General features: G+C 41.4%; 1 protein-coding gene across 15 annotated transcripts in view; it reads left to right on the forward strand.

The window, feature by feature from the left end:
• RERE (arginine-glutamic acid dipeptide repeats) overlaps positions 1-26791 on the forward strand; it is a 468002-nt gene that overhangs the window by 75013 nt on the left and 366198 nt on the right. For 2 of the 15 annotated variants that reach the window (XM_065534711.1, XM_074021190.1), the window contains exon 3: positions 11132-11223. The exons of 12 other annotated variants lie outside the window; for them this stretch is intronic. The gene's annotated coding sequence lies outside the window, so the exon portion shown is untranslated. Of the gene's footprint in view, positions 1-11131; positions 11260-26791 lie in introns of all 15 variants that reach the window. One more of the 15 variants, XM_065534719.1, reaches the window with a different exon arrangement.

Below are 26791 nucleotides of genomic sequence, written 5' to 3' on the forward strand. Positions count from 1 at the left end.
GCTGGGATTACAGGCGTGAGCCACTGCGCCTGCTCCCTAGCAGGTTCTTAACGGGTCTTGTTCTCCCTGCCCACCTCCCACTTCCACACCCACCCCCATGCCAGTTGTTTTCACAACACAGCAAGCCTAAAGATCCTTTTAAAAGTTAAGTCAGGGCTGGGCGCGGTGGCTCATGCCTGTAATCCTAGCACTTTGGCAGGCTGAGGCAGGCGGAGGTGGATCGCGAGGTCAGGAGATTGAGACCATCCTGGCTAACACTGTGAAACCCCGTCTCTACTACAAATACAAAAAATTAGCCGGGGGTGGTGGCGGGCGCCTGTAGTCCCAGCTACTTGGGAGGCTGAGGCAGGAGAATGGCATGAACCCGAGAGGCGGAGCTTGCAGTGAGCAGAGATTGTGCCACTGCACTCCAGCCTGGGCAACAGAGTGAGACTCCATCTCAATAAAACAAAAAACAAAAAAGAAAGTTAAGTCAGATCCTGTCCCTCTTCTGCTTGGGACTTTGCAGTGGCTTGACCTTTCACAATGCCATCTTGGGGGTGTCTGTCTCTGTCTCTTTCTCTGTCTTCCTCTCTCCTGCTCCCTCTGTCTCTCTCTCGCTTCCCCTCATCTCCCTTCTCTCCTCCTCCCTCCCGTCTGCCCTCCTTCTCTCTCCCACCCTCCCCACCACCCCTCCCCTGTCTGCCCTCCTTCTTTCTCACTGCCCCCCAACCCCGATACACACCCCTACACTTGCTTGCTGCAGCCACACAGGCCTTCTTGCTGTTTCTCTTATCTGCCAGGTGTCCTCTTGTAGCTGTTAATTCGGCCCTGAGTACAATTAATTATAATGTAAGTCAGACCACAATCACGACTTGTATGTCAGTATAGTCTCTGACTTACGATGCTTTGACTTAGAATTTTTTAACTTTATGATGGTGCAAAAATGATACACAGTCAATAGAAACCATACTTTGAGTACCATATAACCATTTCGTGTTTTACTTTCCGTATTCAATAAGTTACATGAGATACTCAAGTTTATTATAAAATAGGCTTTGTATTAGATGATTTTGCCCAATTGTAGATAAATGTAAGTGTTGCGAGCAAATATCATGCAGGGTAGGCCAAGCTGTGATGTTTGGTAAAGTAAGTGTATTAAATTATTAAATGCATTTTCTTTTCTTTTTTTTTTCTTTTTTTTGAGATGGAGTCTGGCTCTGTCACCCAGGCTGGAGTGCAGTGGCCGGATCTCGGCTCACTGCAAGCTCCGCCTCCCGAGTTTACGCCATTCTCCTGCCTCAGCCTCCCGAGTAGCTGGGACTACAGGCGCCCGCCACCTCGCCCAGCTAGTTTTTTTTTGTATTTTTTAGTAGAGACGGGGTTTCACTGTGTTAGCCAGGATGGTCTCGATCTCCTGACCTTGTGATCCGCCCGTCTCGGCCTCCCAAAGTGCTGGGATTACAGGCTTGAGCCACCGCGCCCGGCCTCATTTTCAACTTAGAGTATTTTCAGCTTTTTCAGTGGGTTTATCAGACTTTCCTCATGTTACAGCGAAGATGGCTGTCTGTAGCTCTGGGCCTCATCCCTGTTGCTAGCGGATCCAGCAAAAAGAGATCCTTTTTTTTTTCCTTCTTCTTCTTCTGGTGGTTCTAGCAGAAGTTATGGGGAGGGTTCTCAGTGGTTCTTCCTGAGACACGGGCCCATTCTTGAACAAGTAATGGTGGCCAGGAGGATTTAGTATGGTGAGCAACCCTGGATCCACCCAAACTACATGTTATTAGGTCCCCATATGAAGTGGTAGTTTCCTAGAATAAAGTGGGTGAGGAGGGTGCTTTGTTAAACAGACAAAAGCTATCATCAGACTATGATTTCCATTAACATAGATACAATCTCTTTGAACAGAGATATAAACAGAGTACTTTGGCAGTACCCTGAAGGCAACAAATAATTCTGATTGTAAGGATCAAAGAAATTTTCACAGAGGTTACATTTAAACTGGACCCTTTCAAAAGAGATGGGCTCTTGCTCAGTAGCCCAGGCTGCAATGCAGGATCATGGCTCACTGCAGGCTCAACTTCCTGGGCTCAAGCAATCCTGCCTCAGCCTCTCGAGTAGCTGGGACCACAGGCATGTGCTACCATGCTTGGCTAATTTTTAATTTTTATTTTTTGTAAAGATGTGCTCTCCTTGTGTTGCCTAGGCTGGTCTTGAATTCCTGGGCTCAAGCGATTCTCCTGCCACAGCCTCCCAAAGTGCTAGTATTACAGGTGTGAGCCACCGTTCATGGCCAGTAAGAAAGATGTTTTAAAACAGAAAAGAAAGGGAATATATGTTAGGGGGTGGAAAAGTATGTATGCCAAGACATGGAGGGTTGGAGCATGGAGGAGAAGGGGCTGAGGCCAGAGGTCCAATCCATATATTAGAGTATTAAGGAGTTTAGACTTCATTCAGTGAACGATGGAATCCTGTAGAAGTTTTAAGCAGGAGTATAATCTCATCACACCTCTTTTTGCAGTAGTTTAGCCAGGCGATCATGACAGCTGAACCTAGGTCAAGGGTAGTCTGGAATGGAATGGGACAGATTGAAAACCATTTGGGAGATAGAAAGGAAATTATAATAGCTGGACATGCCAAGTGTCAGTGGTTGAGAAAAACATAACCATGTGTATTAGTCCGTCTTTGCACTGCTATAAAGAAATACCTGAGCCTGTTTAATTTATAAAGGAAAGAGGTTTAATTGACTCACAATTCTATGTAGTTGGAGAGGCCTCAGGAAACTTACAGTCATGGCAAAAGGCAAAGCAGGCACCTTCCCAAGGCGGTAGGAGGGAGTGAGGAGTGAAGTGGGAAGAGCCACTTATAAATCCCTCAGATCTCCTGAGCACTCAACATCTCCATAACATCGTGGGGCAAATGGCCCCATGGTCCAATCACCCCCTGCCAAGTCTCTTTCTAGACACATGGGGATTATGGGGATTACAGTTCAAAATGAGACTTGGGTGGGGGCACAGCCAAACCATATCACCATGAAAGTCACTAGAATGCGCTAGGGTGAAGTGGTGGAGGAGTGGTTTATACCTGAGAGTTTCTATTCATGGACTCGCTTGACTGGAGGTGGGATAAACTGCATCCACAGCGCCATGCATGTCATGGGAAAATCAAATTGTCCTAATATGTGATTTCTGTTTTCTTGGGTCTAGGTGATTTTGAAGTTTTCCATTTTAGACTATGGGCATTTGTCTCCATTATCCTGTACATACTATTTATTTCATCTCAGTTGATTTAAGAAGTCTTTCTGTATGGAGAACATATATTTTATTTCTTTTGTCTCTTACCACAAAATGCAGAGTGGAACTTTGTACATTTTAGCTTACTGACTTTTGTTAACTGATCAACACCTCTATTTCTGTTTTCTTATTTTATCACTAAAATTTGAAGGTGATCTCTTTTAGACCATATTATGAGCTATTTAGATCAGTTCTGTCTTACCTATTGTTTTAATGGCCAGATGGCACACTGGATGGTATACTTTTTCTATCAGAATTACCTGATTGAGAATGTACCCATCAGTTATTTTGCTGTGTATGTTTTAGATAGTAGACATGTTTAAGAATGCAGCTAATACAGTGTTTGTGAAGAGTTGTAGTATTAGAGGACGTGTATGTGGAGAAACAAAGGTGAAACGGAATTCTCCCTGTGGTTAATGTGACCTTCATAATGTTTGAGTGGTGTGGTGTAACATCGTTACTACCCACATATGAAACTTCAGCAGTTTACATTTTCTACATCAGGGTTTTTTCCATTGCTTTAGCAGGACATAGAATTCCTTGCTTTTTGTTAAAATGTATGTGAGCACTCAGGGGCAGCTTTAATGATTTTTGGGTATAGTTGGAATAACAATTTCATTTTGAAAAGTCCTTTGGGCTTTAAGTTAAATGAAAGGGAATCATCTCTTAAATGTATGTCCACTCCCACTTGGAGAGCTTTTCATTTCACAGCGTCAGTATTAAGATTAATTTCCGGGACTGTCTATTTTCTTTCATTCAGTCACTATTTATTGAGCACTTACTGTGCTTCAGCACACAGTTCTAAGTGCTGAGGAAGCAACAGTGAGTGAAACAAACCCAAATATTCCTTAATTCATGGAGAAAATATTCTAGTGGGAGAAAACAGACAGTAATATACAAATAAGTAAAGATTTGATGGTGAAAAGTGCTGTGGAGAAAAACCAAGCAGGCACAGGGGAAATGGCAAGCTGAGATTTGGCTGAGGGAGTAAGTGGTCGTGGTGGGCTTAAAGAACGATTGGGGAAAGCTGACATTTTAGCAGATAAGTGAGGGACTGAGCCCTGTAGAAGTAAAGGAAAAGATCAGTCTTGGTAGAGAGAATATCCCCGAGGCCCTTGTTAAGTTTCATTTTATTGACAAGATTTTCTTGATTAGACTATGCATGTCTATACATGTTATAGAAGATGAAATATATATCAGTTGGAATAAAAATAGTTTAAATATGGCCAAGAGTGGCCAGGTACGGTGGTTCACGCCTATAATCCCAGCACTTTGGGAGGCCAAAGATTCCTTGAGGCCAGGAGTTTGGGACCAGCCTGGCAAACATGGCAAAATCCTGTCTTTACTTTAAAAAAAAAAAAAAAAATTACAAAAATTAGCCTGGTGTGGTGGTGTACGCCTGTAGTCCCTGCTACTTGGGAGGCTGAGGTGGGAGGATTGCTTGAGCCTGGGAGGTGGTGGTTTCAGTAAGCCCAAATTCTGCCACCGCACTCCAGCTTGGATGACAGAGTGAGACCTTGTCTCAAAAAAAATAGGACTACAGGCACGCACCACTGCATCTGGCTAATCTTTAAAATTTTTTGTAGAGACGGGGTCTTGCCTTGTTGCCCAGGTTGTTCTCAAACTCCTGGCCTCAAGCAGTCCTCCCACATTAGCCTCCCAAAGTGCTGGGATTATAGGTGTGAGCCACTGTGCCCAGCTTGAATAAACAGCACACTTACTATGTCTTTTTTAAACAAGTGTGTAATAAACTCACACACTTTTAAGTAAGATCATACAGTTGTCCACAATATATCTCGAGGATTAAACAATTACTGAGTTGCTGAAATAATGTCTGTCTGTATCCTAAGTTTGTTTCCCCCTTTAGACTGTGAGAATGATATAAATAAACAATAACAATAAAAGAGCTTAAATCTTCAAGATTATACCTTTTTTTTTTTTTTTTTTTTTGGAGACAGGATCTCACTCTGTCACCCAGGCTGGAATGTAGTGGCATGATCACAGCTCACTGCAGCCTCAACCTCCCAGGTTCAGGTGATCCTCCCACCTCAGCCCTTCGAGTAGCTGGGACTACAGGGATACCGCATCACACCTGGCTAATTTTTAACCATCATGTCTGGCTAATTTTAGCCATCATGCCTGGCTAATTTTTGTATGTTTTGTAGAGACAGGGTTTTGCCATGTTGCCCAGGCTGGTCTTGAACTCCTGGGCTCAAGTGATCTACCTGCCTTGGCCTCCCAAAGTGCTGGGATTGCAGGTGTGAGCCTGCGCCCCTGGTGGTTGTACTTTGTATATTTTAGTGCTTTGGCTTGTGTGAGTTCTACCAGTCCTGAATATATTTCCCCTGGCCATTGAGTGGATGAGATTGCTACTCACTATTGCGGATTTGGCTAAGTTTCCTCCCAGAGTGGCAGAGTAACTTTATATACCAATTCAGCTCTACAGTCTGCTCCATAAATCCCTGAGCAAATTCCTGGAGTTAGCCAGAGAGATACTCCCTTTGGGAGTGTCAGAGAGGACCTAGTTTTTATTTCATATGGGTCAGAGTGCTTTAGAAGACTGTTTGCATTGCATAATGATTCTAGAACTGTGATTGGGTAAACAAGTTACTGAAAACAAATAGGATGTATTGATTTTCTACTGTAGAAGCATGGTGTGCTATGGAATGTCATGTTGTAATATTTGATTTTCATTATTGGGTGTAAATAAACAGAATCCTTTGATATATACGTACTACACTGGGATGGCACGGTTCACCTTGAAAACTAACAGTCTTTTTCCTCATCTGCATACAGTATACTGAAATCATACAAATTTATAATTGCCAGCTGGTTGAATTAGTTTTTTTTCTTTTGAGGAATAGACTTGATATTTTACTTTATTTTAATTGTTAGGCATGAGACAAAGGCATTGTCTCCTTATCCTTAGAGTTACATATGTGTAATAATTTTATTGCATGTATGCTGATCAACATATCAGATATAATGTCAAAGCCAAAATTTTCTCCTTTTACGTTGTTATTCGCTTCATAAAATGTTTCCCCTCGTATTAGTCTGTTCTCGCTGCTATAAAGAACTAAGACTGGGTAATTTATAAAGGAAATAGATTTAATTGACTCACAGTTCCACACTGCTGGGGAGGCCCCAGGAAACTTACAATCATGGCAGAAGGTGAAGGGAAAGCAAGGCATCTTCTTCACAGGGTGGCAGGACAGAGTGAGTGCTGAGCGAAGTGGGGAAAAGCCCCTTATAAAACCATCAGACCTTATGAGAACTCACTCACCATCACGAGAATGGCATGGAAGAAACTGGCTCCACGATTCAGTTACCTCCACCTGGTCTCTCTCTTGACATGTGGGGATAATGAGGATTATGGGGTTTATAATTCAAGATGAGATTTGGGTGGGGACAAACGCCTAACCATGTCACTCCCCTTCATTCAACATTCATCAACTGAACTGATATTGAGTGTCTGCTTTGTTCTAGACATCTTGCTAACTCTTTGGGATTCAGTGATTAAGAAATTTTTCTTGCCTTCATAGAGGTAAAAGTATGAATGATGAGAGTTAATAAGGAATTATGGTCATGTGCTGTGTAAAGAAATTTTGGGCAATCGTGGACCACACCACATATATGACATTGGTTCCATAAGATTATAATGGAGGTGAAAATTTCCTATTGCTTAGTTACATCGTATGTGGTATAAGGTTGTAGCCCAGTATATTACTCGTGTGTGTGTGTGTGTGTGTGTGTATGTGTGTGTGTGGTGATGCTGGTGTAAGCAGACCTAATATGCTGCCGGTTATATAAAAGTATACCACATTCAATCATGGACAGTACATAATACTTGATAGTGATTATAAATGATTGTTTTACTGGTTTATGTATTTACTACAGTGTACTTTTTATCATTATTTTAGAGTGTACGTCCTCTACTTACATATAAAATAATTAACTGCAAAATAGCCTCCAGCTATTCTGGAAGAGGTATTCCAGAAGAAGGCATTGTTGTTACAGGAGATGACAGCTCCATGTGTGTCATTGCCCCTGGAGACCTTCCATTGGTCCAAGATATGGAGGTGCAAGAGCAATATTGATGATCCTGACCCTGTGTATGCCTAGACTAATGTGTGTGTTTGTGTTAGTTTTCAACAGAAACATTAAAAAGGTAAAAAATTTAAAAATAGAATAAAGCTTATAGAATAAGGTTATAAAAATAAAATGTCTTTGTAGAACTGCACGGTGTATTCATGTTGTGTTTTAAGCTGAGTTATTAGGAGTCAAAAAGTTTTAAAAATGGTTTATAAAGTAAAAAAGTTACAGTAAACTAAGGCTGATTTATTATTGAAGAAAGAATAATATTTAAAAGATGAATTTAGTGTAACCTAAGCACAGTGTTTATAAAGTTCACAGTGGTGTACAGTAATGTCCTTGGCCTTCACATTCACTCAACACTGACTCACTGACTCCCCCAGAGCGACTTCCAGTGAGCTCCATTCATGGTAAGTGCCCTAGACAGATATACCATTGTATTACAGTTGTTTATAGTATTCAGTACTGCAACATGCTGTACAGGTTTGTAGTCTAGGAGCAGTAGGCCATAGGTATCATCTAGGCTTGTGTAACTACACTGTATCATGTTCACACAAGGATGAACATATATCCATTGTTAAGCAACATATGATTGTACAATAATGTGTGGTAAGTGTTCTCAGTGGGGAAGAAGAGGGTTCTATTTGGTGTACTTAGCAGGGGCAACTGACTTGGAGCAAGAGAGTTGAGAGCTGAAGAATGATGAAGGGTCAGCTAACTGAAAAGTGGATATGGCAATAGGGGAAAGACGGAAGGCTGTTGTGGGCAGAGGAAACCCATGTGCAGTGGCCCAGAGGCAAAACAAAACAAAAAGCAAGCAAGTAAAACTGGATGGGGGCATTAACACTATTATTAACAATAATATATTATTATGTAATGTAATATAATTAATTAAACAATAATGTATCACTATTACTAACATTAATCATAATGGAGTAAAGTGGATGGAGTGAAGTGGATGGATTCAAGAACTACTTAGAAAGAAGGTAGGGCCTGTAGGACGTGATGATTGGAGGAGGAATCAAGGATGCCTCTAGGTTTTGGGTTTGGACAACTGATAGATGATGGTGCTTGTGTCAGTTATTGATTTATTGCTTCTCACCTTGAAGTTTGTCCTTCATTGCTTGCTCTGTGAAAATGAATCTGGGCCTTTTGCTTTTCCTCTGCCAGCTGGCATGATGTTAAGTTTTGTCAGTAGAGGGTGCTGGAGAGACACTGAGGAGGAAAGAGTTTTACTTGACGGTTCCGAGAGAGGCTGATGTGGCACATGGGGTTTCTTCAGTGCTCAGGCATTTGCAGTTTAGTGGCCAGCAGCTCTCCTACTGCCCAGGTAGCGGAGTGCCTCCACTGAGACACTTCCCCACAAACAACTTTCCTTGGCATTCTAGAGGACTGATTTCTGGCAAATTTCACAGAGTAGATCTCCTGAAGTTCTGTCAGGTATGATTCCCCTCCAGCAAGGTCTGGATCTCAGCCCTAGTGTTGGGGGAACTCTTTCTTGGGTGCTCTGTCTCAGCCTTAAGGGTGGTGGCAATTATATGCTGTGTTACATAATATTATATTTGCTACTATATTTTATGTCAGCTATTGCTATGTTCTTTCAAGGTCTTTTTCTTATTTGCCAAGTTCTCATTAATCTCGTTATAGTTAATGATTTTTAATCTTCCCTTGTTCAAATTACCATGTAGTTTCTGTCTCCCTGATTGGATTTAGACTGTGACTGGACAGAGTGTTCTGTTAGAATCATAAAGAGAGAGCATATTTGGGGAGAGAGATGGACAAGATTTGGGTCATGACCAATTTTAAGTACAGAACACTCACAAGGAGATATCCAAGTGCCTGTCATATATGGGTCTGGAATGAGCTCTGAAGATCTGGATTGGAGATTGCCCAGAAAGAGTGTGAGGAAAGAGATGACAGTATGGCCAGGATAGAGTCCTGTAGGTTACAGCCTGTTCACACGAAAAGGAACCTCCTAAGGAGGCTGGGGAAGACTGATTGGAGGGATACTATAGTTTATTATTATACTATTCATAGGGTTGTTGTGAGGGTGAAATGAGTTGATATCATATAAAGCACTGAGCATAATGTCTGGCACGTACATCCTTAGTAAATGTGACTACTGACTGTGCTGTTGTCTGCTGGGCACTGTGGTGGGTGACAGGGATAGAGGATGACCAGGGCTGCAGGCTCTGCCTTGAGGGGTGGGGAATGGGAAGAGGCTTGTTAAGTATATTATAGTGAGTAGTAGGTGTCAGAAAGGTGTGAATAGACTGGATATGGTGGCTCATGCCTGTAATCCCAGCACTTTGGGAGGCTGAGGCAGGAGGATTGTTTGAGGTCAGGAGTTTGAGACCAGCCCAGGAGAATCACTTGAACCTGGGAGGCAGAGGTTGCAGTGAGCCGAGTTCATACCACTGTACTCCAGCCTGAGTGACAGAGCGAGACTCCATCTCAAAAAAATAAAAAAAAGAACAACAACAAAAGAAAGGCATAAAGAAAGCTCCAGAAACTTATGCCTCGGATATTCTGATCAGGGGCTGTAGAGGAGGTAAAGGCTCAGCTGGATCTTGGAGGAGAGGTGCAGGTTTGCCCCATGGAGAGAAGGCAGGGAAGGTCTTCTGAACAGAGGGAAGAGCATTAGCCAAGGAGGGAGAGTGCTTGACAGCCCAGTCCCACAATGGGGTCATGGTTTGCCCCTTGACTTAGGGGTGGGACAAAAATTGGACACACTTTCTGAATAGCTAATTATTCTACATCCTTATATTCCACAGTGTGCTTTGCTCCCATAACTGTATTTATAATTTATTTAGTGAGTTTTAAAATTTCTGCAGGACATGTGCTAGTTAACAGTCTAAAATGATTTAAAACTTTCATTTGTGCCAACATTTTACTTAAGCTTTCATCGAGTGTGAAATTGGAGTGTGTAGGCTGAAATGTTTGAGAGGGGAAAGTTGAAATGTACTATGTGCTATGCCACTTCATTGAGTTTTACTCTCTGGATGAAAACATTTTTTTTCCAGCCACGCATGGTGGCTCACACCTGTTATCTTAGCACTTTGGGAGGCCAAGGCAGGAGGATCACTTGAGCCCGGGAGTTGGAGACCAGCCTAGGCAACATAGGGAAATCCTGTCTCTCTACAAAAAGTTTAAAAAAAAAAAAAAAAAAAAATCTGCTTCCTCAACATTGATAGAACTCAGAACAGTTTCTAGGTCATGTGAGTTCTCTTCAACTTGCAGTTGTTTTTCAAAGGTTCAACAACAGAAGAAATGGAAATTCCTGAAAATTGTATGACTCTTCTCTCAATAACTCACATTTTTGGCAATTTAGGAAACAGGTGTGATAAACTTTTGATTCTTTTGGAGGGAAAACATGGCAATTAAGCCTTAAAGCTCTCTGTGATTTATTCTTTGTGACTGGAATGTTATTTTCCTTTTTCTCTGGCAAACTCCAAGTGAATGTACAGCTCACTTACTAGTTTTCTAGTCTTTTCTAAAGTTTCCGAATTTGGTTTACCAAAGCACTGCCCTAAGATGATTCTGTGGTAATGCTTGGCATGCTTTCATTGAAGACGCTCAAATTGTCAAAAAAAGGAAACAGTCCAACAAGCATTCATTAAAATGTGTTATCTTTGGACTCTGGTAGAGGAAGTCCCTTGGCTGAAATGGCACACTCTAATCCAGAAATTCTCCTGAAAGGTCTGCTTCTGAGTCTTCAGAGGAAGGAGGAATATATTTCCTAAAGAACGATAATCATTTGTTTTTTTCAGAAAGAAGAGTTAAACCATTCTTTATTGGCTAGGACTGCTGGGATATAAGAAGGAGGCTGAGAAGGAAGATGTCAAACTGTGACTCTCCAAAGGTTTTAGATTTTTTTTTTTCCGCCTTGCTTCTAGAGGTAACAGACACCTATAACTCTTTGTTCTTGATGAAGACCAAGTGTTTGCCTAAAAGAGTGTTGAGAGACCCAAGAAAATAAGACACTTAGGGCAGTTTTACTTTACTTGACTATCCCTTGGGTAAAATGATGGAAGTTGAAGTGTGACTCTTCTGATAATTGCCTCCTCTATTCTTTTATGATATAAACCAAGGGTAACATTCCAAGATTATTATATTTTTGAAATTTGGGGATTGTTTTGAAGTTGATAAAATATTTCATATTGGCAATTTATTGAGAAGTTGAAAGGAAAACATATGCTCACTTTAAGAACAAGTATAGGCTGGGCATGGTGGCTCACATCTGCAATCCCAGAACTTTGGGAGACCGAGGCGGGCGGATCAGGAGGTCAGGAGATCGAGACCATCCTGATTAACATGGTGAAACCCCGTCTCTACTAAAAAATACAAAAAATTAGCTGGGCATGGTGGGCGCCTGTAGTTCCAGCTACTTGGGAGGCTGAGGCAGGAGAATGGCGTGAACCCGGCAGGCAGAGCTTGCAGTGAGCCGAGATTGTGCCGCTGCACTCCAGCCTGGGCAACAGAGCGAGACTCTGTCTCAAAAAAAAAAAAAAAAAAAAAATCTGATGGTTTAAATGCAGAACAATAGCAGGAATTAGATAGAGAACCCCTGCACTCACCATCTAGATTCTACAGTTGCATTTTTACCATACTTGCTATAGTATGTACATTTACTGTATTTACTGTAGAGTCATCCTCTATCCATTTCTTTGTGCATAAGGATTTTGCTTTAATATTTTATATTACAGCAAAATGCTACAAACAATATAGGAGAAAGGTTGAATATGGTAAATCACTACTATTATGTCTGTTCTTGCATTGCTATAAATACTGAAGACTGGGCAATTTATAAAGAAAAGAGGTTTAGTTAGCTCAGTACTGTAGGCTGTACAGGAAGTAAGGCTGGGGAGGCCTCAGGGACCTTTTTACTCACGGTGGAAGGCAAAGCTGGAGCAGGCATCTTCACATAGCTGGAGCAGGAGGAAGAGGGTGAGTTTGAAAATTCCAGTAGTTCATAATGGCTTGAAACAGTCTGGATTATGAGAGAGGAAATGGCAGATGATGATGATAGCTGACATTTATTGAGCACTTAGACAATGTCCTGTTCTAAGTGTTTTTTATGTTTTAATGTATTAAGTCTCTATAGTAACTATGATAGTGGTAGTATAATTACCTTCATTTTACTGTTGAGCAGACCGAGGCAGGGAGATGAAGTAACTTATCCAAGGTCTTGCAAAGTCAGCCCATGTTTGTGTGCATCCCTCATGCTGCCTGATGAGCCTGCTAGGTAGGTGTAGTGCAGACATTGAGCAGTGTCTGGATTCGCTTCCATAAGCTTTGGGAAACTATAATATTAAAGGATTTTAAGCAATAAAGTGAAACTCTCAGATTTCTACTCTAGGATGACCAGCACTGGCTTAGGGAAGGTGATGAAAATCTCATTTCCCCTTCCTTCCTTTCCCTTCTCCTCCCACCCCATATCCTTTATGTCCTCCCACCCCATATCCTTTATGTCCTGAAGAAATGATATAATTCATTATTAATATAATACTTTGAGAAATGTGGAGGAGTTCTTTAAATCGATCTTCACCTTGTAATGAATTTGGATACTTTTTCAGGACTTCTCCAGCTGTATCAAAGTAAGGGCAAGAAGGGTCAACAGTAACAATTCTATTATGTGCATTGTATTGTATTGTATTGTATTGTATTGTATTGTATTGTATTGTATTTTTTTTGAGACGAAGTCTCACCTTTTTGCCCAGAGTGGAGTGCAGTGGCACAATTTCAGCTGACTGCAACCTCCACCCCCCGGGTTCAAGCGATTCTCCTGCATCAGCCTCCTGAGTAGCTGGGATTGCAGGCACCCACCACCACGCCTGGCTAGTTTTTGTATTTTTTAGTAGAGATGGGGTTTTGCCACGTTGACCAGGCTAGTCTTGAACTCCTGACCTCAGGTGATCTGGCCCATCTTGGCCTCCCAAAGTGCTGGGATTACAGGCATGAGCCACTGTGCCTAGCCACATACATATTTTAGATTAAACTCCTATATTATGTATGTAACAAAATACCTCCAGACTGCTGCTTAAAACAACGTTCAGCATTTGTTATCCCACACACTTTTTGTGGGTCAGGAATTTAGGAGTGGCTTAAGGTCCCCTCTCAGGTTGCAGTCAACTGAAGGCTTCATAGGGCCTGGAGGATCCAATTGCAACATAGCGCATTCACAGGGTTGACAGAGTTCATGCTGGCTGTCGGCAGAAGCTTCAGTTCCTTGCACGTGGAACCTCTTCATCGTACTGCCTGAGTTTCTTCATGATACTGCACCTTGGCTTTCCAGAGGAAAGGATTCACATAAGAGCAAAGTGAAAGCTGCAGTGTCTTTTATGACATAGCCTTGGAAGACATTATTGTCAAGAGTTTGAATACCAGGAGGCAGAGCTCATTGGGGGCCATTTTGCGGGCTGGCTACCACAATTCTCGTGAAAATGTCAGTGAATAGAATAATAAAATTTAGAACTGAAAGGAGCCCTAGCCCAGTAGTTTCAAGATGTGGCTCTTGAACCAGCAGCATCAGTTGTGAATGTGGTTAAAATGTAAATTATTGGGCCTGTCCGAAGACTTAACTGAATTAGGATCAAGGAGTGACTCCCAACACACTCTCTTTCTCTTTTTTTTTTTTTTAAATAAACTTTATACTTTAGAACACTTTTAGATTTATAGAAAAATTGAGCAGATAGTACAAGTAGTTCCCATACACGCGCACACACACACACACAGTTTCCCCTATTATTAACATCTTGCATTAGTGTGGCTTATCTGTTACAACTGATGAAGCAGTGTTAATGTATTATTATTAACTGAAGTCTACAGTTTAAGGTTCACTCTTTGTGTTGTACATTCTGTGGAGTTTGGCAGAAACATAAATGTCATGTGCTTATCCACAGTTACAATATCATGCAGAATAGTTTCACCACCATTAAAACTTCTGTGCTCCCTTCTTCTCCCAGCCCCTGGCAACCACTGGTCCTTTTACTGTGTCTATAGTTTTGCTTTTTAAAGATAGTTAAAGTTCCTTTTAAAGAAAGTTCTGTGGTTGGAATCTTATGGTGTGTATACTTAGATTGTCTTCTTTCACTTAACAATGTACATTTAATGTTCCTCTTTTTTGTTCTTTAGTGCTCATTCCTTTTTATTGTTCAATGAACAACACAGTTGCGTATCTATTCATGAAGTACAGTTGAAGTACAGTTGGTTGCTTTCTGTCTTTGATTATGAATAAAGCTACTCTAAAATTTGTGCAGATTTTTGTATGGACATAGTTTTTAAGTCAACTGGACAAATACTTAGGGGCACAATTGTGAGATTATATGGTAAGATTATGTTTAGCTTTTTCAGAAAATGCCATACTGTGCTTCATGTTTGCTGTGGGCATAGATGCTAGATGCTTTAGTTTCCTGTAGTTTTCTTGTTTTTTTCCTCCCTTGGTTTCTTTGGGTTTCCCTAAGAACTCCTTCTTAAATAGTCTGTCTTGAAGCTCTGTCAGTTGTAATGCATTTTGTTTTTGTTTTTGTTTTTGTTTTTTTAATACTGGAGCTCTGTTGATGTGGTAGAAAGGTGTTGGGGAAGGAGTGCATTCTGTAATCTAATATTAAATCTCAGTTTTTTAGTGGGCATAAATCTGTAGGCTGTGATCTTCAGGAGAGTTTATTAGCTTTCCTCCCCTCACCCCTTCTGCGAGAAAGCAAGAGGGAGTTGAGTAATTGTCCTTTCCCCAGGTCTACAAAGCTCTTGCAAAGTAGTTTCTCTTAGCAGGTGGGCCTTTGTTATGGTCAATGCTCTGAGCAATTTCAAAATGGTAACTTTCCCCTCTCCCTACCTAAAATACAAGGGGATTTTTTTCTTTGATGTTCTTGTGAGAACCTGTTGAGGCTCCTGGAGGTAAAAAGCTACAGGTCCCTGTTAAGTCTGGACCTCTAGAAGTTTTAACTCTCAAGCTAGTCCACACTCAGTCTTCTGCAGTTTGTCAGCATTACCGTTCAGGTAATGATTACTGTATTGCTTACTGGTTCCTGTAGCTTTCACTTCTGGTAATCTGATCTTTTCTGTGATTCTCTGTATTTTCTTGTGTCTTCTTTCTCCAAATTTTGTGGTAGCTGTTTGCCCTGTGACCCCAATTCTCTAATGGATCTAAGAAAGGCCATTGATTTCAGTTTGTTTAGCTGTTTTCTTGCTGTGAGGATGGGAGTGATGACTTCTGAACTGAAAATGAAGCCTGGCACCCAATACCCCTTGCTTTAACAAGTCCCTCCAGGTGACTCTGAGGCATGCGAATGGTTGAGAACTACTGATGCAGCCTAAGTCCTTCAGTTCACAGATAAAATCCAAAGGGGAAGCTGGCCGGTCACTGTGGCTCACACCTGTAATCTTAGCACTTCGGGAGCCTGGGAGGTAGAGGGTGCAGTGAGCTGTGATTGCACTACTGTACACCAGCCTGGGTGACAGAACAAGACTCTGTCTCGAAAAACAAAACCAGACCGGGCGCAGAGGCTCACGCCTGTAATCCCAGCACTTTGAGAGGCCGAGGCGGGCGGATCACCTGAGGTGAGGAGTTCGAGACCAGCCTGACCAACATGGTGAAACCCTGTCTCTACTAAAAATGCAAAAATTAGCCAGGCATGGTGGCACGTGCCTGTAGTCCCAGCTACTTGGGAGGCTGAGGCAGGAGAATCACTTGAAACCAGGGAGGCGGAGGTTGTGGTGAGCTGAGATTGTACCACTGCACTCCAGCCTGGGCAACAGAGCGAGACTCCGTCTCAAAAAAAAAAAAAAAAAAAAAAGTGCAGCTTCTTTCTAATAAAACTTGATTGATTGATTGATTGATTGAGATGGAGTCTCCCTCTTGTTGCCCAGGCTGGAGTGCAATGGCGTGGCATGATCTCAGCTTACCACAACCTCCACCTCCTGGGTTCAAGCTGTTCTCTGCCTCAACCTCCCAAGTAGCTAGGATTACAGGCATGCGCCACCACGCCCAGCTAATTTTTTATTTTTCGTTTGTTTGTTTTTGAGACGGAGTCTCGCTCTGTCTCCCAGGCTGGAGCGCAGTGGCATGATCTCGGCTCACTGCAAGCTCCGCCTTCCGGGTTCCCACCATTCTCCTGCCTCGGCCTCCCAGGTAGCTGGGACTACAGGCGCCCATCACCACGCCCGGCTAATTTTTTGTATTTTTTAATAGAGACGGGCTTTCACCGTGTTAGACAGGATGGTCTTGATCTCCTGACCTCGTGATCCGCCCGTCTCGGCCTCCCAAAGTGCTGGGATTACAGGCGTAAGCCACCGCGCCCGGTGTAATTTTGTATTTTTAGTAGAGACGGGGTTTCTCCATGTTGGTCAGGCTGGTCTTGAACTCCTGACCGCATTTGATCCACCCACCTCGGCCTCCCAAAGTGGTGGGATTACAGGCATGAGCCACCGCGCCTGGCTATGAAACTTTATTTTCAAAACCAGGTACAGTCTCTTGGCCCTAGTTGCTAGCCCCTGTTTCAGAGCCTGTGGAAATCTCATCTTCACTTTATGCCCCAAAAGATGCCATTGTTTTTATCTGCTGGATGGGATCCCCGAGATTACTTAGATTGCTTTCAGAAGTAATAACAGATATCTGGGTATGGAGCACAGCATCTTAGTTTTAGTTTCTTTTTTGAGGGATGCTTTTTGGTGTTATGGTATACCACAGGTGCCTAGTGAAAATTCCGTTTTAGGTGCATTCCCTGCCCTTTGAGGAGATACTGCTGATCTCGAATAACTGTGGGTAATTGAAATATCATACCTTTTAATAATGACAACTAATCCCCTAAAAAGAATATAGACTTTTTAGCTCTAAACATGGTTTGAATAGGGTTTTTTTTTTTTTAATGGTCTCTTATGACTCTAGATTAAAACAAACAAGAAAATAACCCTACTTCTATAGTTACTATAACAGCTGAGGCAAAGCTGTCCTACTAGTGGTGCATGGTAAAGCATGCCTTTTAATAAGTTCTTAAACATAAAGAATAATAGAAAGTCTCAACTTACGGTGTGTTATAGTTGCCTGTGGAGTTATTAGTTTAGAGGAATGATTTTAATTTACTTGGAGTCCTTAGCACATTGCTTATTGCATGCATGCTCAGTAAAAGTGGATATTGGTGTCTGTGCTTTGCAACTTCCACAGGTCTTGATTGTCACGGCTTCTCATTAGTGCCTTAAGATCCCTTTAGAGCTCTGGTTGCCTGGCAAGAGAAAAGGCAGGAACTGCCAGGAGCTGAAAGGACAGATGTTTAGCTGCAGAAGTAGCCTTTGGGGAGCATTGGCTACGTTGGCTGAGGTTCGTGTGCATGTGGCCAAGTATGTGAACTTGGAGTTTTGCTAGACAAAACTCTGGGCCACATGGGTTAATTAATATATGCTACAAGTGGTCTTTGTTTTAGAAGTCTTTGCAGTTTGAGCTATTTAAAACTTTTTTTAAATAAGCAAATTTTAAGATTCTGTTTGGGGTGCATTCCTGTCCTTTGGGGGAAGTACTGCTGACCTTTAAGAATAGTGGGTTATTGGGCTCCGTGGCTCATGCCTGTAATCCCAGCACTTTGAGAGTCTGAGGCTGGCGGATCACAAGGTCAAGAGATCGAGACCATCCTGGCCAACATGGTGAAACACCGTCTCTACCAAAAATACAAAAATCAGCTGGGCATGGTGGTGCACGCCTGTAGTCCCAGCTACTCGAGAGGCTGAGACTGGAGAATGGCTTGAACCTGGAAGGCGGAGGTTGCAGTGAGCTGAGATTGTGCCACTGTGTAACAGCCTGGCGACAGAGTGAGACTCTGTCCCCCAAAAAACCCAACAAACAAACACAAAAAACAAATAAAAAACAGTGGGTAACTGAAATATTGTATGCTTTAATAATGACTACTAGCTGAATATGGTGGCTCACGCCTGTAATCCCAGCACTTTGGGAGGCTGAGGCGGGCGGATCACCTGAGGTCGGGAGTTCAAGACCAGCCTGACCAACATGGAGAAACCCTATCTCTACTAAAAATACAAAATTAGCTGGGCATGGTGGCGCATGCCTGTAATCCCAGCTACTCAGGAGGCGGAGGCAGGAGAATTGCTTGAACTCCGGAGATGGAGGTTGTAGTGAGCTGAGATCGCACCACTGCACTCCAGCCTGGGCAACAGAGCGAGACTCTGTCTCAAAAAAAAAAAAAAAAAAAAAAAAGACTACTAATCCATTAAAAAAAAGTCAGTTGTCTGGGCCCAGTGGCTCACGCTGTAATCCCAGCACTTTGGGAGGCCGAGGTGGGCGGATCACCTGAGGTCAGGAGTTTGAGACGAGAGCCTGGCCAACGTGGTGAAGCCCTGTCTCTACTAAAAGTACAAAAATTAGCCTGGTGTGGTGGTGCATGGCTGTGATCCCAGCTACTCCGGAGGCTGAGGCAGGGGAATCGCTTGAACTCAGGAGGTGGAGGTTGCAGTGAGCTGAGGTCGTGCACTCCAGCCTGGGCAATAGAGGGAGACTTCATCTCAATAAATGAGTAAATCAATAAATAAAGGTCAGTTTACAGTGTTAGAATACTGACAGCTTGAGTAATTAGAAGAGTCTTGTGATTAGAATTACTTCAGGCTAAAAAATATTACAAGGAGACTCTAGAGGGCAGTATAAGTCAGCATGTTCATGCTTCTCCTGGCAATGGAAAGTTAAATTTTGCTTTGGAGAAATATTCCAGGTATTCTCAACTCTTTTCCCACCACATGGTGTCCCGGTTTGGTAGAAATGTGAGTTTTGGAAAGAAGTGCTCTGATTTGGCTTACAAAGGTTAGCGAATATATCAGAATTATATGGCCCTAGGGAATATCTCTGCTTGGTTTACAATGCTGTCTTAGAAAAACTGGAATTCCCTTACTGATTCAACTAAATGGAATTGAGTTTGCTTTTCAGACATTTGTGGAGCATTAAGTGAAAGGAATATATCTTTATAGCTAATATATCTTTTGTTTTCACATCTTTTGGGGTAGGAAGTAAATGTACCCTCTATTCGAACAAATGGGAAGAGTTTGACTTATTTTGACCTTTTTTTTTTTAACAACTTTTTTAAAAGGTTGAAATTAGATGCCTGATTTCTGAATGTCCGTGTTAATGTTGAACCTTTCAGAACGTTTGCATTAAGCAAAACCCAGAGGCTATTATGCCTATCACTTTTTCTTCTAATTTTTAACCTTCTGTGCATTTTCAGGGAAATCTAATCCTTACATTATTGACTCATCTTACATATAATTCACCAAATATGGTTTGGAAATAACTGTTTTGAAGCCTAAGAAGTTCTAGCTTGTAGAGCCTCTTAGGGTTTTAGGCTCTGCAAGGCAGAAAGTGGGGATTACCAAGGGCAAACTAATGAATCTCCTATAAATTTAGATTTAAGATTTAAAACTTTTAATTGCAATTTTTTTTTTTTTTTTGAGACAAAATTTCACTCTGTTGCTCAGGCTGGAGTGCAGTGGCATGATCTCGGCTCACTGCAACCTCTGCCTCCCAGGTTCAAGCGATTCTCCTGCCTCAGCCTCCTAAGTAGCTGGGACTACAGGTGCCCGCCATGATGCCTGGATAATTTTTATATTTTAAGTAGAAACAGGGTTTTACCATGTTGGCCAGGTTGGTCTCAAACTCTTGACCTTAAGTGATCCGCCCGCCTCAGCCTCCCAAAGTGCTGGGATTACAGGTGTGAGCCACTGCATCCGGCCAAAATAGTTACTTTGACATAGTTACAACTATTTTTCCTTTGGAAATAAATCAGTTTTGGAAAATATGATAGAGTTTCCCACATCTTTCAGTAATGTTAAAACTAATGTGCACTTGTGAGGAACCAGTATCATGTATTGGCTTTGATTATTGGTATCGAGTATTAGGTTTACTTCTGGCACCACTTGTGCATCTATGTTTTTTTACATCTTAATCACAGAGTAATGTAAAATAAGCATTTGTGTTTACAAAATATACACTACTCATTAGAACTTTCACCTGAAATTGTGTGTTTTTAACTTATACAGAATTGGTGTGTAAACCAAAGGAGTTTTCTTAACAAGAAAAATAGAAAGTTAATAAAGTTTCTGGGAAAGAAGATTGAATATTAGAAATAAAAGGTAATTTTTGTTTCTTTTGTTTTGAGACTGAGTCTAGCTCTGTTGCCCAGGCTGGAGTGCAGTGGTGCGATCTTAGCTCACTGCAACTTCCACCTCACGGGTTCAAGGGATTCTCCTGCCTCAGCCTCCTGAGTAGCTGGGATTACAGGTGCTCGTCACCACGCCCAGCTAATTTTTGTATTTTTAGTAGCGACGGGGTTTCACTATGTTGGCCAGGCTGGTCTTGAACTCCTGACCTCGTGATCCGCCTGCCTCAGCCTCCCAAAGTGCCGAGATTACAAGCGTGAGCCACCACGCCCGGCCAGAAGGTAAAATTTTTGAGCAGGTGTGTAATATGTAGAGAAAGTTACTAAATCTTTGAGTTTACAAAAGATTTGGGATATTTGCTTAATTCTCAGACTTGAAATTAACAAACTTACTAAATGTTTTCTTTATTCTGGCAAGTGACAGAACATTGATACAGATAGTATTACTCACGTTTTGTTTTATATGAATGTAAATCGGCAGAGTCTCTTGGTATCTTGAAATATACAGGAGAAATTTTCCTTAACCTAAGATTGAAATATTATTTAAATGTATAACACTGCACACATAGCACTTAATTTATTTCTTGTACTTTAGAAAACTTCTCTATATACAATAACCTCTCCTAGTCCTTTGGAGGGAATTTTAGTTACTATTTTTTCCCCAATTTATTCCAGTTTACCCAAACCCATTGGTTTGTTTTCCCCAATTTACCCATTTCCCCAGTTTACCTGTTTGAATATCTTGATTTTTTGTTTTTTATTGTTCTCTTTGATGGCAATAGCTTCTTTTGCTCTAGAGAAAACATTTTCTGATGTTATGGTTATAAAATATTTTATATGGATTTATGCCTTTGGGTATTGCTTAAAAGGATCACACGATTAAATGGCAGTTTCATATCTGGAATAATTCATGAAATGGAGATGTCATCTGATCATTGTTGGCAGGAATTTACTTTCTAGCGCCAGATTTGCCCACTAGAGGACATTTCCTTTCAGTAATTATACCCCTTCTAGTCAAGTTGCTGCTCATAGTTCCTTGCATGTTTTTTTAACTCCCTTACAATAGCTGGAACAGGATTGGGCAAGCTTTTTCTGAAAAGGACCTGATAGTAAAGATGTTAGGTTCTGTGGGTCATCAAGTCTCTGTTGCAGTTATTCAACCTTGCCTTTAAAATACAAAAGCAGCCATAGGTGATATGCAAATGAACAGCCCTGACCGTTTCCAAGAAATCTTTCTTTATGGACACTGAAATTGGAATTTCATATAATTTTCATACGTCATGGAGTAGTTTTCTTCTTTTGATTCTTCACCTTCACCCTTCAACCATTTACAAGTATAGAAACCAAAAGCAGGCGGGAGGCTGGGCTTAACCCATGGGCCCTTTTTGCCAACCCCTGAGCCAGAAACCCAGAGAAAGATACATATAGAAGTGGGTTCTTATTAACAGCTTTAATTTATGCAAATATCCAGGGTTGTTTTGTTACTACCAGAAATAAATGTATTTTTAAATATGTTACATGATATAAATGACATCATTTTAAATAGTGACTTTAGAGCCTAGGGATAGAATATCTTTGGGTGGTAAAGATAAAAGCTGGTTTTCTTTGTCAGATGTTAAATGTAGAAAATTGACAAGAGCTATGGAACAAAATCCTTGATTTACAAGTTGACAAAATTGCTGGAATACACAGAGACTATATAGATTCATTTGATATAAGAGCTTCATTTAAGGGAAGGAATTCAAAGCTCTTTCAGCTTGTGATTTCTATTTTGGTGTATTTTGTCCCCACCTAATGATTTGTACAATGTAATGATGGTAATTCAGAGCTGAAAGTAGGTTGTTTCTGGTTTCAATCCTTCTTTTTATCTGAAATACTGAAAGAGCCAAACTGTATTCTGTACAGGTAGTGGTTACTTTTCTTTTGCTTAAACTTAAAAACACAGCCTGTTTATTAGCTTTTGTTGGCACCACATAGTACTTGGACACTATATATTTCACAGCAGACATATTTTTTCTACCTAACATTAAGCAGTTGCTTACTTTGAAGAACTGTTCTGTTGAGCCTGCCTAATACAAAATTTCAGTGTACACAGCACAATCTGAATTAATAGAACTCAAACTTACTAGGCCATGAAAATGGCTTAATCAACAGTGAACCCTTTAAAGACCTTGTCAGGTAGTGTTCTAATAGTGATTTTAGGAAAAAAAAAACAATTATTAGTATTTAAAGATACTTTTTGTTTCAGAGTTTGTTTTCTTTTTTAAAGCCCTCTTGAATAACTTCTGGGGTTGCTCCCATGTTCTGTTTAGAGGGGAAAAAATTGCATCTCTATACTTTATATTGAGCCACAGCCATTCAGTCTAATTACTAATCTCTTCTTGGTAAAAGCCCTTTCAGACTGAATTGTTTATTCTTCCTTATCTCTAACCTGAGGGTATATTGTTGCTGAGTTGTTAGATTTTATTCTTCTTTGTTGTCATTCTGCAGTTTCTTTTCCCACCTCCGCCTCCCGTTTTGGTGATGGATGGCTAATCTGATGTTTGTGAGGCATTCAGGATTTGATAGCTGTGTGAGAGAGACTCAGCATTCCTTTCTGAACACCCTTTCTTTTCTCTGTTCAAAGTTCTAAATCGTTTGTGCTGTCAGTAGTTTTTGATAGGTAGAGGTCAAAGACAACTCTGTTGATTGATTAATTGAATTCCTATGTCAAATAGCTTTTTATTTTGAGGTACAGAGCCGGAGTTTAAATGCAGGTTCTGAAACTAAGTACATAGTCCTCTCTCAGTATTCGTGGGGGATTGGTCCCAGGACCACCTGTGGGTACCAAAATCCACATACATTCAAATTCTTTAAATAACATGGTGTCGTATTTGCATGTAACCTACGCACATCCTCCGACATACTTTAGACCATCACCTCCCTTATACTTTGTATCGTCTCTAAATTACCTATAGTATTTAATGCAATGTAAAGGCCATGTAAATAGTTATACTATATTGTTTATGGAATAATGACTAAAAAAAGTCTATACATGTTTAGTACAGAAGCAACCATCTTTTTTTTGTCCCGCCAAATATTTTCAGTCCGTGGTTGGTTGAAACCACAGATGCGGAACCCAGGAATATGAAGGCCAAGTCTATGGCTTTATTGAACAGATGTTACTTAACATCTTTGTCTCTTGGTTTGCTCACTTAAAAAAAAAAAGTGGAGGTAATAATAGTGCCTATCCTGAAGGGATATTGTCATATATGTGTAATACTTACAGCAGTACCTGGTGTACAGTTAGCACTCAATAAATATTAGTATCACTGTCATTATAGTTTGAATGAAAAAGCTAATGGGAGTTTTAAGTAGGAAAGGGATGTTACCGGAATTGAGTTTCAGAAACATTGGTTTGATAGCAAAGGGGAAGGTGAATGGGGGCTAGGTTAGCAAAGGTTGAGGCAGAAAGACCTGTGCATGCATTGAGTTGTATCTCTGTCAGAAGACAAGAATTACCACAAATATCGTTTGAAGATTTCAGTTGGCTTTATTTGTGGTTCTAGAATTGGGCGATACTGTATTCTATAAAGTAGAATAAATGTAAGCATTCCAATGAGTGCAGTAGAGGAGGTTGGCTTGGAAAAAGGGCTGAAGAAAGCAGAAACAAAGAACAAAAAGCACCAGTAGACTTCCCCTGATGTAGGGTTGCCAAAGCCTTCAATTTGCTGGGCGAGAAAAAGTAGTATCTGCAAAGCACAGCAAAGCGAATGCAATGAAATGAGATATGCTGGTAGCTGACTGTTAGCTCTGTGTTACTGCTGTCAAGACAGAGATAAGGGTTTATGTTATTAAGATGATTTAGTTTTGAGTTTTGAGATTAGCTAGCACTGAGGGACCCATCTCACATATTTGAGCAGTCAGAAAGGAGAATGTATTTTTACCAGATAGTAATTAGAATTTCTAATAGAGGCCGGCAACCCTTCCAACAGAGAGAAAGCAGGTGTGAGACCAAGTCACCAAATCCCATTGGTCCTGGTCAGGTGCCTCACTTCTCACCAGAAGAGGTTTGAAGAATCTCTTGCCAAGTGCAGTGGCTCATGCCTGTAATCCCGGCATTTTGGGAGGCCAAGGCAGGCGGATCACCTGAGGTCAGGAGTTTGAGACCGACCTGGCCAGCATGGTGAAACCTCGTCTCTACTAAAAATAGAAAAAAAATTAGCTGGGTGTGGTGGCGGGCACCTTCAGTCTCAGCTACTCAGGGGGCTGAGGCAGGAGGATCGCTTGAAGCCAGGAGACGGAGGTTGCAGTGAACCGAGGTTGGGCCACTGCACTCCAACCTGGGCAACAGAGTGAGACTCTGTCTAGAAAAAAAAAAAAAAAAAAAAAAAGAATCTCTTGAGTGGAAAAATACAAAAACTTTTTCAGTTCAACTCTCCATTTCCTGAAATCTTGTGTTCAGGCCTGCAGGGAAGTCCCAGGCTATGTTGAGGGGCTTAGGGAAGCAGACCTCTGCAGTGCTCCCAGCTGTCTGAGGAATGCAGTGCTAACTGTCCCAAGTTTTACCAGCCTAGGGCAGTGTCTTCAGGGTGGGCTGCTTCTAAGATGACCTATGGGGTACATGAGAAATGCTAAAACAACTTTTTTTTTTTTTTGAGGTGAAGTCTCTCTCTGTCACCCAGGCTGGTGTGTGGTGGTGTGATCTCGGCTCACTGCAACCTCCGCCTCCTAGGTTCAAGCAATTCTCTTGCCTCAGCCGGGATCCCAAGTAGCTGGGATTACAGGTGTGCACCACCATGTCTGGCTAATTTTTGTAATTTTAGTAGAGACGTGGTTGCACCATGTTGGCCAGGCTGGTCTCATCCTGATCTCAAGTAATCCTCCCTTCTCAGCCTCCCAAACTGTTGGGATTACAGGTGTGAGCCACTGCACCCGGCCAGGTTTTAAATTTTAGTGTAGCCTGGATGTTTCATGTACGAGTAACGTACTTTGGGATGTGTCCAAAATAAGTAAAATTATTTTCACATAAATTGGTCTTTTCTGCTATATGAAGCAACTCAGGGCATGGAGCACGTTTTATTCATTTTGTATTCCCAAATCTTCCTACATAATTTACTCACTCATTAATGGAACTTAATTAGAGTCCAAGATGACACTGCTAATGGTGTCTGGCATTCATTGTCTACTCTTGGGGTTACACAAGTATAAGAACTCTCCTACAGTGGCCTATGAGGCCTACTCTGACCTTAGACTCATCTGTTGCTAGCACCCTCCACCCTCAGTTGTATTCTAGTCCTGTGGCTCACTCGCTCTCTCTTGCTCGCTCTTGCTGTCTCTCTCTGTCTCTCTGCAGCTGGTACCTACCCTCTGCATATGTTTAATCCTTCTTATCTTGCTCTACTTTTTCTTTTTCCTTAGCACTTACTGCCTTTGAATATTGTGTGAAATTTATAGAATAGAAAAAAATCTGTTGGTCATTGTTTCTCCCTGCAGAATGTAAACCCCTTGAGGCCAGGAGTGTCTTTCTACTTTGTTCATAGGTGTATTCTAAGTGCTTGTGCTATTTTTTTTTTTTTTGAGACGGAGTCTCGCTCTGTGGACAGGCTGGAGTACTGTGGGGCGATCTTAGCTCACTGCAACCTCTGCCTCCTGGGTTCAAGCGATTCTTCTGCCTCAGCCTCCCGAGTAGCTGGCACTGCAGGCGCGCACCACCTCGTCCAGCTGATTTTTTTTTTTTTTTTTTTTTGCATTTTTAGTAGAGATGGGGTTTCACCATGTTGCCAGGACGGTCTTGATCTCTTGACCTTGTGATTTGCCTGCCTCGGCCGCCCCAAAGCATCTGGCACATAGTAGGGCTTGTAAGTTCCATTAATGAGTAAGTAAATTATTTAGGAAGATTTGGGAATACAAAAATGAATAAATGTGCTCCATGCCCTGAGTTGCTTCATATAGCAGCAAAGACCAATTTATGTGAAAATAATTTTAAGTCTGTGAGAAACGTGGCAGTAGAATTATATGGAGGGTAGAGAGGTGACAGTAATAAGGAGGTGATTAATTCTCTGGGGGTGGTGGTAGACACATAAGCATTTAAATAATGTAAATGTTTTGAAAATGTGACAGTTTTTAACCCATTAACTGTTGGTAGGCCTATTTTTGCTTGTCCAGAGAAAATGGAAATAAGATTATTTGAATAGAGTGTGCTTGTGACTATGTAGAAACTTGTCTTTGATAGACATCTATGTAAGTTGAATTAAGCAGAGGGCAAATCTCTGTCATTTGTTCCTCTATGTTTATGTTGTA

Source organism: Macaca fascicularis, chromosome 1 (genome assembly GCF_037993035.2).
Source record: "Macaca fascicularis isolate 582-1 chromosome 1, T2T-MFA8v1.1".
Taxonomy (NCBI): domain Eukaryota; kingdom Metazoa; phylum Chordata; class Mammalia; order Primates; family Cercopithecidae; genus Macaca; species Macaca fascicularis.